A 14,202-nucleotide genomic window follows, 5' to 3' on the forward strand; every position below is an offset into this window, starting at 1 on the left:
CTTAATATCGATGTTTCAATTTGGTGTACATTGTAAGATTTGAACCGAGGACCAGGCATACGGGTAATTATTTCGAATTCATGCCATACTAAGTTTCGAAAAGTTGACATTGACTCAATTTGTTGTGCTTTTTCGTAGGTCATATGTTTGAATCCATCCAAAAGTTTTCTCACTACCATGGTGTTCATCATATACATATGAATTTGTATTAAAAAAGTAGCATGGATACAGTGAAATGTGAAATCCACGTTAGAATCGCTACGTGATACACATTCTAATTCAAATAACTAACTACGTGACACACACTCTAATTCAAATAACTAATTATGTGACACACACTCTAATCCACGTTAGCATGGGTACCGTTTCGATTTTTGTTTCAAATAACTCCTCATTAATTAATTTATAGTACTCCCTCTGTTCACTTTTATAAGACCTTGAAGACATTTCACACAATGTGCAAAATAGTTCATTTTAAGTTGTCTGAAATGACTTACAAAAGTGAACGGAGGGAGTATCTCGTTTCGAATGACTAATTATTGCAAGGAAAACACGGGCATGGTAATACATACAGATTCGTTTGCAAATGAAAGAAGATTCGTTTGCATTCTCAAATGTAGGCGCACCAGGCAGACCAGGGCCGTGTCGGGGTGGACGCTACTTTGGTGCCTTAAAGGCAACTGCCTTTGGGTCACTGACATGTGGGCCAACCACCTGTTGGGCCCACATGTCATGGACACAAAGGCAGGTGCCTTAAGGCACCGAAGCATAGTCCTGTCGGGGTGGTCGCGTGTGTCGGACGGATGCATAGCACCCAGCCACCCCCCCCCAAAAGGACGACGACAAAATAAGTTCGCGCTTCCATGTTTCAGATTGAAATATTCGGCGGCCCCAATTCTAGGCCTGCAAAATCTCTCTTCTCCATCGTCCCCTTCTGCAGCCAGATTGCTCAAATCCCTAATTCGCCGCCAACCCAAGCAAAGTTCGAATCGCCCCTCGTCTCGTCTCTTTCCCCACCATTCTCCACCTCTGTGCCGGACGACGATGACGAAGACGACGGTCGCGCTTCACCACCGCATCGGAGCTACCTCATCTATGCCCTCGTCCATCGCACTGGGTGGTCCACCGACAACGTCGGCCGCCGCAACCGACGTGCCTCACAGACACCAAGTTCCACCGCATCAGGTGCGCTTCACCGACGCTGTCTGCCAGCTCACCGGGGCTACTTCACCGAGCACATCGTCGCACCTCCGCCCCCCGAGGCCGTTAGGGCTTCACCAACGGTCTCGCCCATCGTATCGTAGCGCTCCACTGCCACTCAAGATCTGCATCCGTGCGCGGCCAGCCAACGCCAGCGCATCACCCTCAACGGCTCTGAAGTGACCCGCACTCTAGCTAGGCGAGCATGCCCAAACGCCAGCCCGAACTAGGTATCCACCCATCACTCCCTTGTGCACTGTTCCGATGATGTTTGGATATCCTTTCACTGCTCTCTTAGCTTACACGCCTATGCAACTCTGATTTTAACTCTTATTTCTTCTGGAGATATCATCTGAAACAAGCAAATCCATTTTTTAGCGAAGCATGACGGCACTACGGGATCTGGTACACATCCTGCACACCCGTATAACCTTGTAAGTATCTGTCCTCCGGTACAACATCAAGGTCGATTCCTCTTATTTGATCAACCATTCGCCGTGTCAAAAATGCAGAGGGGGATGCAAGGAGCACAAGGCCTGCACATCCAAGCAAGTGGTAACATGGACTTGTAGATGGAACATCCCAAGCGCAAGCAGAGCTACAGTGAGCCTGTACAACGAGCTAGCGTAAGTCCCTGCATTTCATTTCATTCATACTGGCATTCGTGTATGATTTGTGTGTAGTGGCTGATCCACGAATTCAAGTTACCAGGGGCGAACATTTAACTTAAAAAATACGAAGGCACTTGCACTCTGGAAATCAACATAACTTGAGAAATGTGAAGCTACATGCACTTTGAAAACCAGCTAATGATCCAAAGTAGTTCAGATTATAAACACTAAATGATGCAAGCACCAAAAAACACAAAATGCAACATGGTGTACAAGGACTACAAACATGGTCTGTACCTGCTTGAATTATTCATTCTCTGGCTGAAAATATCGAAGTGTAATTGCACGTATAACCAGTGCGCAAACTGCATATCAATATATCTATCCCGCACAAGTATGCCAATAGTTTCAAACAACAGATTAGAAAAGTATTTATGCTATGTTGTCATGATACGGGGACTTTCTGGTAGATGGCCTCGACGTTTCCTCAAGCTATGAAAATGCACTATAATTTGCTTGTCATCAATGCCTGCAAATCTCTATCTCTCTCAACATAGTAGATCATCATTAGACACTAAATCCTTCAATGAGCTTGCAAAATGCTTGCATTAGATCCATCATTAGACACTATATGTTCATCACCAGGAGCATGTAAAATGTTTGCATCAAATCCTTCATTAGCAGTCTGTTCATTAGACACTTCAGGCTCAAGAACAACATGAGCTTGTATGTTTGCACCGGAAACTTGATTAGATACATCAGATTCAGTCAGTTGGGGGAGTTATAAAACAAGTAGAAATTGGTTTCATTTTCTCATAGATTCCCTACATACAAGTAGTTTTACAACACCGTCAGGTTTAACTATTGGCCAGAAATTGAAGAGTTGAATTAGATATAATCAGAGATGTGATGAACCTGCTTGTTGCGCATGCTACTCTTGCAAGCTGCAACTGTCCGTTTGCGCAAGCTCGATGCCATGCCCGTACTGTCGTCGCTGCCTCCCACGCAGGCTACACCCAGGGTTGGATCTTCATCTTCTTGTCCTTCCGTTCGCTTGAAGCCCGGCGACCGCCCTCCAACGAGGGCGTGAGGAAGTGTTGCGTCGGTCTGTCCAGCGGCGACTAGGTTAGGATCAAACCAGATTGGAGGCTGGAGCAATGAATTGGGATTTTTCCTGCTGTCGATCGGTATGGGAGGCGCTCGTTTGGGCCGCTAGCCTGCTACAGGGCCTGCCTTGCACTTATGTTATTGGCCCATCCAAATCGAAATATTTTTCTTCATTTTTTACATTGCCTGCTCGTGCGTTGGGACGAACAAAACTAGCATGGGCCAACCTGGACGACTCAAACTAGGTGCACACTTTCCAGTCACCCGAGGCGGCCGCCCATACCAGCCCCTATGGTGGCGTCGCCCCTTTTTGCGTGTATGATTGGATAGTGAAAAATATTCAAGTGGCGCTTTTGATTTACCCACAAAATGGTTGAATTGCTTGTTTCTATGAACTGAGTTCGCCAATAATGTGAAGGATGCTAGTCTTTTTATCCTATTGTAGATTGCTTAGATCTCGATATGCCAAAAGTAATCGCATGAAATATACAGTAAAAGCCAGTGTGATGTGTGTGCTACAACTAGTCTGACTACACGTCCTCATATAACATATCAAGGACGCACCATCTTACCAGATTAACCATTCGACTTACCCATGCAATGTGGGAAGAAAGAAGTATTGAGACTGCGTATCCAAGCAATTGATGCCATGGACTCCTTCGTACAACCTTGTAAGCGAAAAAGAAGTTGCAGTGTGCCTGTACAAAGAACTAGCGTAACTTTAGTTACCTGCTTCTTGGAATTTTAGTTAGTCACTTATTGCAAAAAATTTCAATTACGTTGCTTGGCTTAATTTAGTTTGCTACTAATTACATAATGCCATAGCCTGTTAATCATATTGTAGACTGCGCCTATCTATGTTTTTGATACTTACTGTTAAGAATTACCTGTTTGCCTTAACTTAAATATCTACTTGTTTGTTTAACTGCTTTGCTGCTGCAACAGCAGATTACAATGATGTTAATAACTATTTTTCAGCATCCAATTGAAACTCTTTAATTCCTTGTTTGTTTAACTGGTTTGCTGTTATAACTACCAGTTGAGATGTTTTGCTAACTTCAACTTTTCTGAATCCAATCGAAACTTTAATGGCAAAACAGGTTAGCCCAAGATCAAAGAGCGAGGTCCCCATGGACGTTGCATCATCCCACAGCAGTGGCACCGGCCCAATTGTGCATTATGAATTGCCAACTGCTGATGCTCTAAAAGCTAAACTAGTGGTAGAAAGAGATTCTGCTTCTACACTTAGAGATGAAGTTGACATGTTGAGGAAGCAAACAACACAATCACAAGCAGTACTCAAGACAACCATTAAATATTTTGTGGATTTCAAAACGAAGCAAGCTGAGACGAACCAGATTGTTAAGGTCCTGAAGGAAAAAAGGAAATTAAATTCCTACTTGGTAAATCATAGGTGAAATGTTCTTTCCATCGTTGAATAACCTTTGTGTTGTCTGTTCATGTAATCAATCAAACCATTTGTTTTAGAGATCATGTAATAATTGTTTTTTTGTTTGTAATTTTATTTGAGCACAAGTCTGTATTAATTGATAAGACTCGGAGACATTTCATTTGGATTGCCATGTGAGACCTACTAATATGCCAATCGGGCTGAATGTGCATTCAACAATAGTAGTAGTATAGATGGACCATAAGTGGCACGCATCGGAAAGGGCCAAGATGCTGGCTAAAAAAGGATGCTGTTGTAGCCAAAAAAAAGTACAGCGGCCTAGCTTATGTATGTTAGTTGATATTATTGATCCATATACTCTATAAGTGTTTATATGTCTGTTAGTTCTGTACATTCTTGGTTGATTGACTCGGTATTTGAATCTTGATACATTGCTTGTGTACATATCTAAATGGGAGTACACATTATGCTGCGTGTGACATTTGAGTTGGACATGAAGTGTTCCAAATATTCAAATTCACCTTAAACTAGATTCTAGCTTCTGAATTTGAGTATCGGCATTTGTAAACCATATTCATATATGACAGTGGAATACATCTTTGTCATCCTTTTGAAGATATATAAAAACACATAGAATGATTTATAAAGATTCATATAGGAATACAAAATGGATTCGAATTTAGTTGCCAGGGTAAACATGGATGCTTATTGTCCCAAAATTCGAAAGAAGTGGCAAAATGTCCACTCCCACGCCGGATGCCCGAAGCCAAGTGTTTGGGAGATGAAAATTACTGTCTACCCATTACATGGACAATCCATCGGCCCGATTTCCACTGCTCTAAATAGGGGTAGGTTAGTAACTTCAATTAGACATGACAAGAACGCCTCCGAGCCCATTCCGACACGGTGGGCGTCAAACATGGGCGGCAAAACACATTTGATTCAAGCTCATCCGAAAGACCTCTGTTTCTCCCTCCATTCCCCATTCATACACGGTGGGCGGCAAAACAAACTCGACTCAACCGAAATAGATGTAGGAAAATATTTTCAATAGGGGCAGGTTTGTAACTTCACTCAGACGTGACACAACCGCCCTACCTGTCAGCCCCGTTCATACACCATGGGCGCCAACCACCCTCTCCTTGCCCGAAATCGCACTGGGCAAATATTGGCGAGATGCGAGATTACCGTCCTATCCCCAACCAACGAGACGTCCAAATTTTAAACGGGGGCTAAGTTCGTAACTTTCCCATATTTTAGACAGGCACGTCCCAAAAACATGGTTCCCCGTACCTCTCCCTCCATTTTCCCATTCATACACCGTTCGCGCCAGAACACCCCATCCCCACACCAGCCTCCGTCCGCCACCCCATCCATCACCGCTGTCCTCCACCACATCCATCGCCACCGTCCTCCACCATGCCGGAGTGCCTACCAAGACCGTGTCGTCCACTGCTAGAGATGGACGTTTCTCATCCACGACGACGGACCAATAGCCTTGCATCGTGTCCTCTCGCTTCATCGGCGCCGTCGTCCTCTTTGCCGGGGCCGCTCACAAGACCTTCTCTTCCACCGCAACGGGAATTATCCACCGATGCACCCGTCTACTGTCGCAGATCTACTTCAACTCCACCGACAACCATCGCACCCCCGATGCCTACACGGCGCCGCAAGAGAGGTGGTACTTCATATCTCCTCAACTTTTTGATCTCAACCAGAAAATAGATCTTAACTTGGTTACTATACTTTCTTTTCAGCTCTTAGAATTTAGTTCTTAGTTCGAAGCAAACAATGGATGCTAAATATCATTTCTCCGGTTTGCAGCTTCAAATCTGCCATGGCACAGCCATAATACGGTTTAATTGATCATGCTTAGGGTTTAATTGATCATGTTGGTTTCGTGGTGGTTTCTTTAATAGAAATCGGAGGGAAAACCCTCTTTTGCTAAAAAATATATGCTTAGAGTTTCCCCCTTTTATGATCACTATACGATCAGAATACGTGCTTCGTGTCATAATAACACTGCTCCACCCATCAAGCTAAACAAGCTTAGTTGTTCAAATACGAATCTGATATTATTAAAACAGAGTTGTTTAATTGGTCAGCTAAATGTTCCTAAATTAGTTTCGAAAATGCATGTTCGTCGCTCGAGTGTGTATCTCTATAGGGTGCCCACGGTGGGCCGGCCCACCCTGGGATTTTGGGTCGTCCCAGGCCCCGATTCCCCTCTGTTTTGTTGCGCGCTTCCAATCTCTTCTCGCCCCCAGCCGCCTGCCTCGCTGGTGACTTGCCGTCCCCGAACGGCATGACTCTAGGAGGAGACGCCGGACTAACAGGAGGCCAGGAGCCGCTCGCCCAACAGCATCACCGCTGCCCGGGCGCGCTGCCATGCCTACCTTCCCAGTCCGTTCAGGGCTCAGGCGTGCAGCACCCACCAAGCCAACCCGATTTATCCCGAGATACATCCTCAACACTCAGCAACCACTCCTCATCACCCATTTTCTAATTGATTCATTACTCATTAGGCAGGACTGTCATTAGGGTTTGTTGTATGCTCAGTGCTACCTACACTTAATGGTTCAGATGTATTTCGGTAATCTTTAGTACCTCTAAAGTTCACAGGGTTTTCAAAATTCCGGCCCTTGGAACAGACACTAGTCATTTTGGATTGTTGGTCATAGTGACATTGACCTGGATTACTACTGCAAGCCAGGTTTGTTGACAATTTTACCTGTCTTTCTTACTCATTCGATATAATATCCAATTATTCACGTCGATTAGTTGCAAACAATAAGTGATAGACAAACTTCTTCAATCAGATTTTGGACGGTCTCTTACTACAGTTACAATTCTGCATACTTGTCCTAGTAAGCTGACAAGTAAATGATTGATTCACTACATCTATGCTTGCCTTGTCATATTTGTTGTCAATATTCTTTTAGGGTGGACCACCCTGTTTCTAAATACTGGAACCGTAGACATGAGTGAATAGTGTTTCTCTATGCGATCTCTTCCATCATGTGTGGGCAACGAACACTGCATTGTATATATACAAAGTGTCATTTCCAGCTTTTACACCGGTTTCGCAATCAGCCTACTTGCTTTGTGTCGCAGTACCAACACTCCACCCTTGAATCTAAACATTATGCCACTCATAATTGCTTAGTTTATTTGTTCAAATACGAATTTCATATGATTCTAATGTTCCTACTTCAGTTTTGAAATGTGTGCCTGCCTGTTATGGAGACATAAGGGGTTTGTATTTCTGTGTGTGGTCTGGTCAGCATGGTTGGGGAGGTGAACTTTGCATATGCAGGGGTTTATAGGGAGACACTCTCCAAGTTGAATCCGCAATGCATTCCATAGATAATCTGTCTACTTTTTATGTTTTCATGAATCTCAGATTCTGAACATCATCATAATGATTATGAGCTTGCGCGCATGAAAAGAATAAAGCAGAATAATGCCATGGCTGTCAAACTTGGCATTAATGGACTGAAATCAAGTCTGGATGAAATGCAATGCAAACGCTCTCCACCTACAGATTCATGCTCAGAATATGATCCTAACAGTGATTCTGAGCTAGAGGGAGACCTAAGTAAATGTAGCTCCCTAGTGGAGGAGTCAGAGGAAGATGCCCTATCTTATTCACCCATCAAGGTACTTGCTCTAACTTTCCAATGTTACATTGCTTGCACATATCTTGCAACTGATGCTTTGCATTGCTTCTACTTTGTTGAACTGCCATTAGCTTAGTTTACACATCGTGTATGTGAATACGCCCGGCCTATCCATTTTCAGTATATATTCCATCTGTCATCATACCATATTTATCCATTCAAATGCTGTTCTTGTGTATCAGACGTTCAAAAGGAAGAGGGCGATTGCTAATCATGGAGGAGCACAAGCAAAGTATTTGGAAAAAGTAGTGGCACCTGATAAATCAAATAGCCCATTAGGTGTAGTTGCAATATCACCTGACCCACAAAACACCCCAACTCTAGCAGACTCTAGCCCTACTACACTGGTCATTTCTGATGCCCCAACTCAGCAGACCCCAACTGCAACAAATAGTATGATTATGCCAGTTGACATAGCACCAGCTGTACGACACAAAACCCCCATTCCAGCAAAGAGTACACCAAATCCAGTTGCCAAATCCCTTTTCGAACCAGAGAGAGCCCCAATTACAGCAAATAGGACCCCTATTCCATTTCTTCCCAGTTTAGAAGATGAAGCTTATGTTGTTGTCAGGAACTTTGCGCACATCTTTCCTTCATGGAAAGATTATACCATAGACACAGAACAATTTCCAGTCTTCCTCCGTAAGTAATGTACTAATGTTATTCATGGTCATTACTGCATATGTTTCTATTGATAGAAGACACAAGATTTCATTCTTTTAAATAGGCAAGGAGCAAACTAGATTGTGATGACGAGCAAGGGTTGGTTGTGCTTTTCAAGCACTCATTGATGAAGTATCGTTCCTACCTGAGGCAAGCGCACTTTTATGGCAAGCCTCTGAACGAAATTTCTGTAAAGTCTCCGGTGCTACATTTATCCGACGATGACTGGAATAATCTTGTTATACATTGGTCTCGGCTGCAGCGTAAGGTACTGTCTATGATATCACATCACAATTTGAACTACATTTCTGCATTTGCCTTAATGTCTCACTTGTACGAAAGCTGTTAGCAGAAGAACATTCGTTCTCAAGGGACCACAGAATCTCGGAACTATACTGCACACTGCATTGCTCTTGTGAGTACCTCTTGCCCTGTATGACCATACTTACTTTCATAGTTGTTTGATTATGTAGCATCACTGCACATGTTAGCCTTGTAATTGTCCATTTGGTGGACATTATAAGATCCGTATGGACTCTTACATAAATTTAGAATCAACCCAATGCTTTTGAAGAGGTTTAGCTCTGCAGTCCTCTTGTAAGGACTGAACGTGGTCTATCACTGTACTTACATTAACAACTACTCCCTCCGTCCCATAATATAAGAACGTTTTGTACAGTACACCATTGTTCAAAACACTCTTGTATTATGGGCAGAGGGATTGGTTCATTTTGTAGCATTCTGCATCTTATCTCCCTCGCCCACCATTTACTAAAAAAGATCAGATCTATATTTAATCTTACCAACAAGTAGAATACACAGACAATGCCAGTGCAGAAGTGTAGCCCATTGCTCTTGTCAGTACATTTTATCCTATAACGCTTGTACTTCCAGGGATTGGTAGTTGATTATGTAGCATCAATCTGCATCTTATCTTCATTATCCTCTATCCCTTCCAGTATTATCATATCTATAATTACTCTCTACAAAATGTAGAGTACATGCAATGCTTATGAAGAAGATCCTGTGCTGAAATTCTTGAGTTATCCTTCCCTTGACATGGAGAAGGGAATTATAAAGCCAGTGTTAACTGTTAATGTAAGCCAGTCCTTCTAAAGCCTTTATCCTCAACTGCTATTTAATTTGCTCATACTCCTTATCGTTTACTGTTGTTTAGTTTGTTGTTTCTACCAAAATGCATGTTCGCAAGAACCGTAAGTTCTAAGTTTTACTTGTAAAACCAAATTCCTTATTCATACCATGCACATTACTTAATACTCCCTATATGTATGCTTGTTTTTGTGGATCTATAATCCAGTGTGTGGTGAAGCAACCCACGTTTGCACGTTATCATCTCCTGTTTTATCTTACTGATGTGGCTGATGATATGAACAACATGCCATGCACATTATCCAAAATAGATACAATGATTTTCTTTGCCCTTCATCTATGCTTGTTATGTTGACATGGTAATCCAGTAGTGTGGTGAAGCTCCCTGCATTATGAACAATGCCAAATTATGCTATTGATATTTTGAACTTACTCTTTATTTTCTAATTTGAAATTGGATAGAATTGACAGCACTGTTATCATCTTTGTTTATACACATGCAAAACCTATCATCTCTCTGCTTTGTTTCAGGGTGATATGCCTGATGGCATGCACAAGTCTGCTGAAGGCTGTGAGACAAACCCAACATATATTGCAGCAAAGAAGGCAAAACATCTTGAAGATAGCAAGACAACCCCAAAGTCTTGTCTTGATGCAGTGTTCAAGTTACTTGAGACTAACAGTCAGACAAGCTCACATAATTCGTTGTCTGAATCAGTTCGACTTCTTCAGTCCCAAGTTCTAGCAGAAAGGCATTCCGCAACTCAACTTCGACTTGAAGTCCTATCTCTAAGAAAGATTGCGGAGAACACCAATGAGAACCTCATCGCTAAACAGCTACACCTGGAAGCTATGACCGACATGCTAGGCCAGTCTCATAGCCTTGCTCAGCAGCTTGCGCAGCAGTTCCCCCACAAGGCTAACCTTTCTTGAACTGTCTTGGAAGTGGTCTCGGTTCAGTATTATTTTGTTACGCTGCAATGGTGCCCAGTTTTTGTAATCTGCTTCTTCGTTGCGCTTTATGATCACTGGTGGCGAACTTCGATGCCCAATGGATGTAATATACCTTAAATCCTTTATTGTATAGTGTAGGTTTATTCTTAGTTACTATGCCGTAATTTATTTATTGTATAGAGTAGGTTTGTTGTTAATTCCTACTTGTTACTGCCATCATTCGCTATCTGAAAAAAATCAGATGTAGTCGACCGGGCCGAAACATTCGACTCTAACGGGCCAGGTTTTTAGCGGGCCACAATTGGGCCCACATGCGTCTTTCTTGGGCCCGAATGATTGGGGCCTTCACACATTGCGCCAGGCCCAAACTTACATGGGCCTATATTTTAGTTGGGCCTTTTGTCGACCCAGCGCTTAGTTTGGCCCAAGTAGCGTTGGGCCATTAATAGGTTGAATATTGTACTGGCCTGTTACGGCCGAGATGAAACCACGGGCCTTTAGCAGGCCAACATGCATGTTGGGCCTCAATTTTCACTAGTCGTCAACGGGCCTTCAGCAGGCCGAAAAGACTGGGCCTTTTTGGGCCCAGTTAGCTCACGGGCCATTACCAGGCCGAAACATATCTCGGGCCTTAGTTGGCCCACTGATATCATGGGCCTTTAAGAGGCGGAAAGCTTAGTACAAGCATCAACGGGCCGAATTACGCGACAGGCATTTAACAGGCCCAAATTCACATTGGGCTTAACTGTTGCCACCTTTAGCACGGGCCGTTAGTGGGCCCGATGTCTCGTCGGACCATATATGGCCCATGGGCAGCACAGGCCATTCCTAGGCCGAAAGTCACACCGGGCTGAAATGGGCCCATGTCTACATCAGGCCTCCAACAGGCCGAAAGTCACTGGGCTGTAGTTGGGCCCAAATATTTGGCTAACAATTAACGGGCTAGATCTGGCTTCGGGCCGCAAATGGGCCCAAATATTGGGCAAACAATTAACGGGCCAGATCTGGCTTCAAGCCGTAAATGGGCCCAAATATTGGGCGAAAAATTAACGGGCTAGATTTGGCTTCAGGCTGTAAATGGGCCTTTATTAAGCAGGCCATTATTGGGCTGGCCCACTAGTACCTGATTAAGTACTATAGGCCTTTGACTGGGCCAGCCTTTTTAACCTATATGGGCCTCTATTGGGCCCAGCCACATGTCAACGTATCATAGGCATGTCTCTTCCAATGGACGGGCGACATCTGGCCCACTAACGAGCCGACAGGTGTTCCCTTCGGCCAATCAGAATTTTACACATGGAAATTTCCCATTGGTCAGGGCTGTTAACGGGTTAACGGATCCATAATCTGACCCGATAGCTTAACAGCATTCCGTTACGGTGGATGCAACGTGTCGGTGACCCTTGACGAAAGCACTTCTGTGACGCACGATTTATCGTCATGGAAGTGGACACTTCCGTGATGATAATTTTGGTAATGTCATGGAACACTTCTATGATAGCACAGGTATGACTATCTTGATTCTGTCATAAAATCATCATGGATGTACATGCATGACAAAAAACGCGACCTACTGTGACAAACACGTATCATCACGGAAGTGTATTTTTTTGTAGTGCTTGCTTCTAATCTTGTAGAATTTGTTGAAGTTCTTCACCATTAAGCTCAGTTCTTCATTGAAGGCTCTTTTCTCATTTTATGATGTAGGAGCATCACATGAAGCTTTGTAAGCACCACTACACTTGTTGTGAAGATCTTCTTTATCCTTGAGTGACATCTCATGACCAACAATTCTTCCAATGACTTCGGTTGGCTTGAGATCTTTGTAGTTTGGCATCTTTTTTATCAAAGTGAACACGGTATCATATTTTCCATCCAAGGCTCTCAAGAAATTCTTGATGATGAATTTGTCGGTCATCTCTTCACTTCCTAAGCTGGCAATCTCATTTGTGATGAGAGCAAGCCTAGAGTACATTTGAGCGACACCTTCACCATCCTTCATTTTGAACTTGTAAAGTTGACTTTGAAGCACATCCAACTTGGATTCCTTGACGGAGTCGGTACGTTCATGCATATCAATCAAAGTATCCCAAATTTCCTTTGCATTCTCAAGATGCCTAATTTTGTTGAATTCTTCAGGGCACAATCCGTTGAAGAGGATATCACAAGCTTGAGCATTGTATTGCAACATCTTCAATTCTTCTGTGGTAGCTCTGTTAAATGATAGGCTTGTACTTGTAAACATACATGACATATATGTCACGTTATTGTGTGCTTGCGTGTGATGTAAACCAGGCAGGTTGTTAGGTAGATTTGATCCTATCTCTTGTATAGCTTCGAGGATGGGTCAAGACTACAACAACCTGCCGATCGTGTACTTTGTTGTGTATATAAACACGCATGCATCCCTACTCCAAAGTATATGCTTCCATGCCTCTACTTTTACATGGTAACTAGATCCATCCTCGAGCTCATCCATGGCAACATCTTCAAGTTCCTTCCCATCCTTGCCATTCGTTCACGTAGCCACCGAGAAGCTCACAAAGGGCAATTAGGCGCTATGGCAGGCAATCGTGCTCTCTGCGATCCGAGGTGCACAGATGGCAAAGTACCTCGACGTCGAGCAACCACCACCACCATGCTGATCGATGTGGCGTCCTCTGATGGCAAGACCACGATGAAGGCGCCGAACCCTGAGTTCCAAACTTGGTATGCACAAGACCAACAAGTCTTCTCCTATCTTCTGACGACTCTTCCATGTGAGATCGCCATCCAGGTCGCCTCATGTCATACCTCAGCAGAGCTCTGGAACATGGTTGAAGGGATGCTTGCATCCCACACCCGTTCCTAGACCACCAATGTTTGGATCTCCCTCACCAATCTGCAGAAGGGGAACTCCTCCATCGCCGACTACGTCGGCAAGGTCAAGTCTCTCTGCGACAAGCAGATAGCTGCAGGCAAAAGGGTGGATGAGGATGACATCATCTCTCACATCCTGGCCGGGCTCGAAGAAGCTTCGATCCGGTGGTGTCTGCCATGTGCTCCCGGGTGGAGCCGGTCACCATCGCCGAGCTGTTCTCACAACTGCTCAGCTTCGAAACAAGGTTGAGTCTTCGAGGCGGAGGGTCGCAATCCTCTGCCAATGCTGCTACTCGTGGCTGCAAACCTGGTGGCAGCGGCGGTGGTGACCGCAGTCGCAGACAAGGCGGTAATGGTGGTGACCGCGGCGGACGCGGCTACTCCAGGCCAGGAGGTCACAGCGGCGGCACACACAACGGCGGCAACAACAACAACGGAGGCAACTACAACACCAATCATGCCTCCGCTCCCAGGGTCCAATGCCAGATGTGTGGTAAGATGGGCCATCCATCTTGGAGGTGCTGGAAATGCTACGATGAATCGTACCAAGGTGTGGAGGAGAAGTCGGCCAACCTTGCTGCACCGTAGCACAGGGTGGACACCA

General features: G+C 44.2%; 1 pseudogene; it reads left to right on the top strand.

Moving 5' to 3' along the window:
- Positions 1-13,701: 13,701 nt before the first annotated feature.
- On the top strand, positions 13,702-13,839 carry LOC119296529 (annotated as a pseudogene).
- Positions 13,840-14,202: the final 363 nt, after the last annotated feature.

The sequence above is a fragment of the Triticum dicoccoides genome, chromosome 4B (assembly GCF_002162155.2).
Source record: "Triticum dicoccoides isolate Atlit2015 ecotype Zavitan chromosome 4B, WEW_v2.0, whole genome shotgun sequence".
NCBI lineage: Eukaryota > Viridiplantae > Streptophyta > Magnoliopsida > Poales > Poaceae > Triticum > Triticum dicoccoides.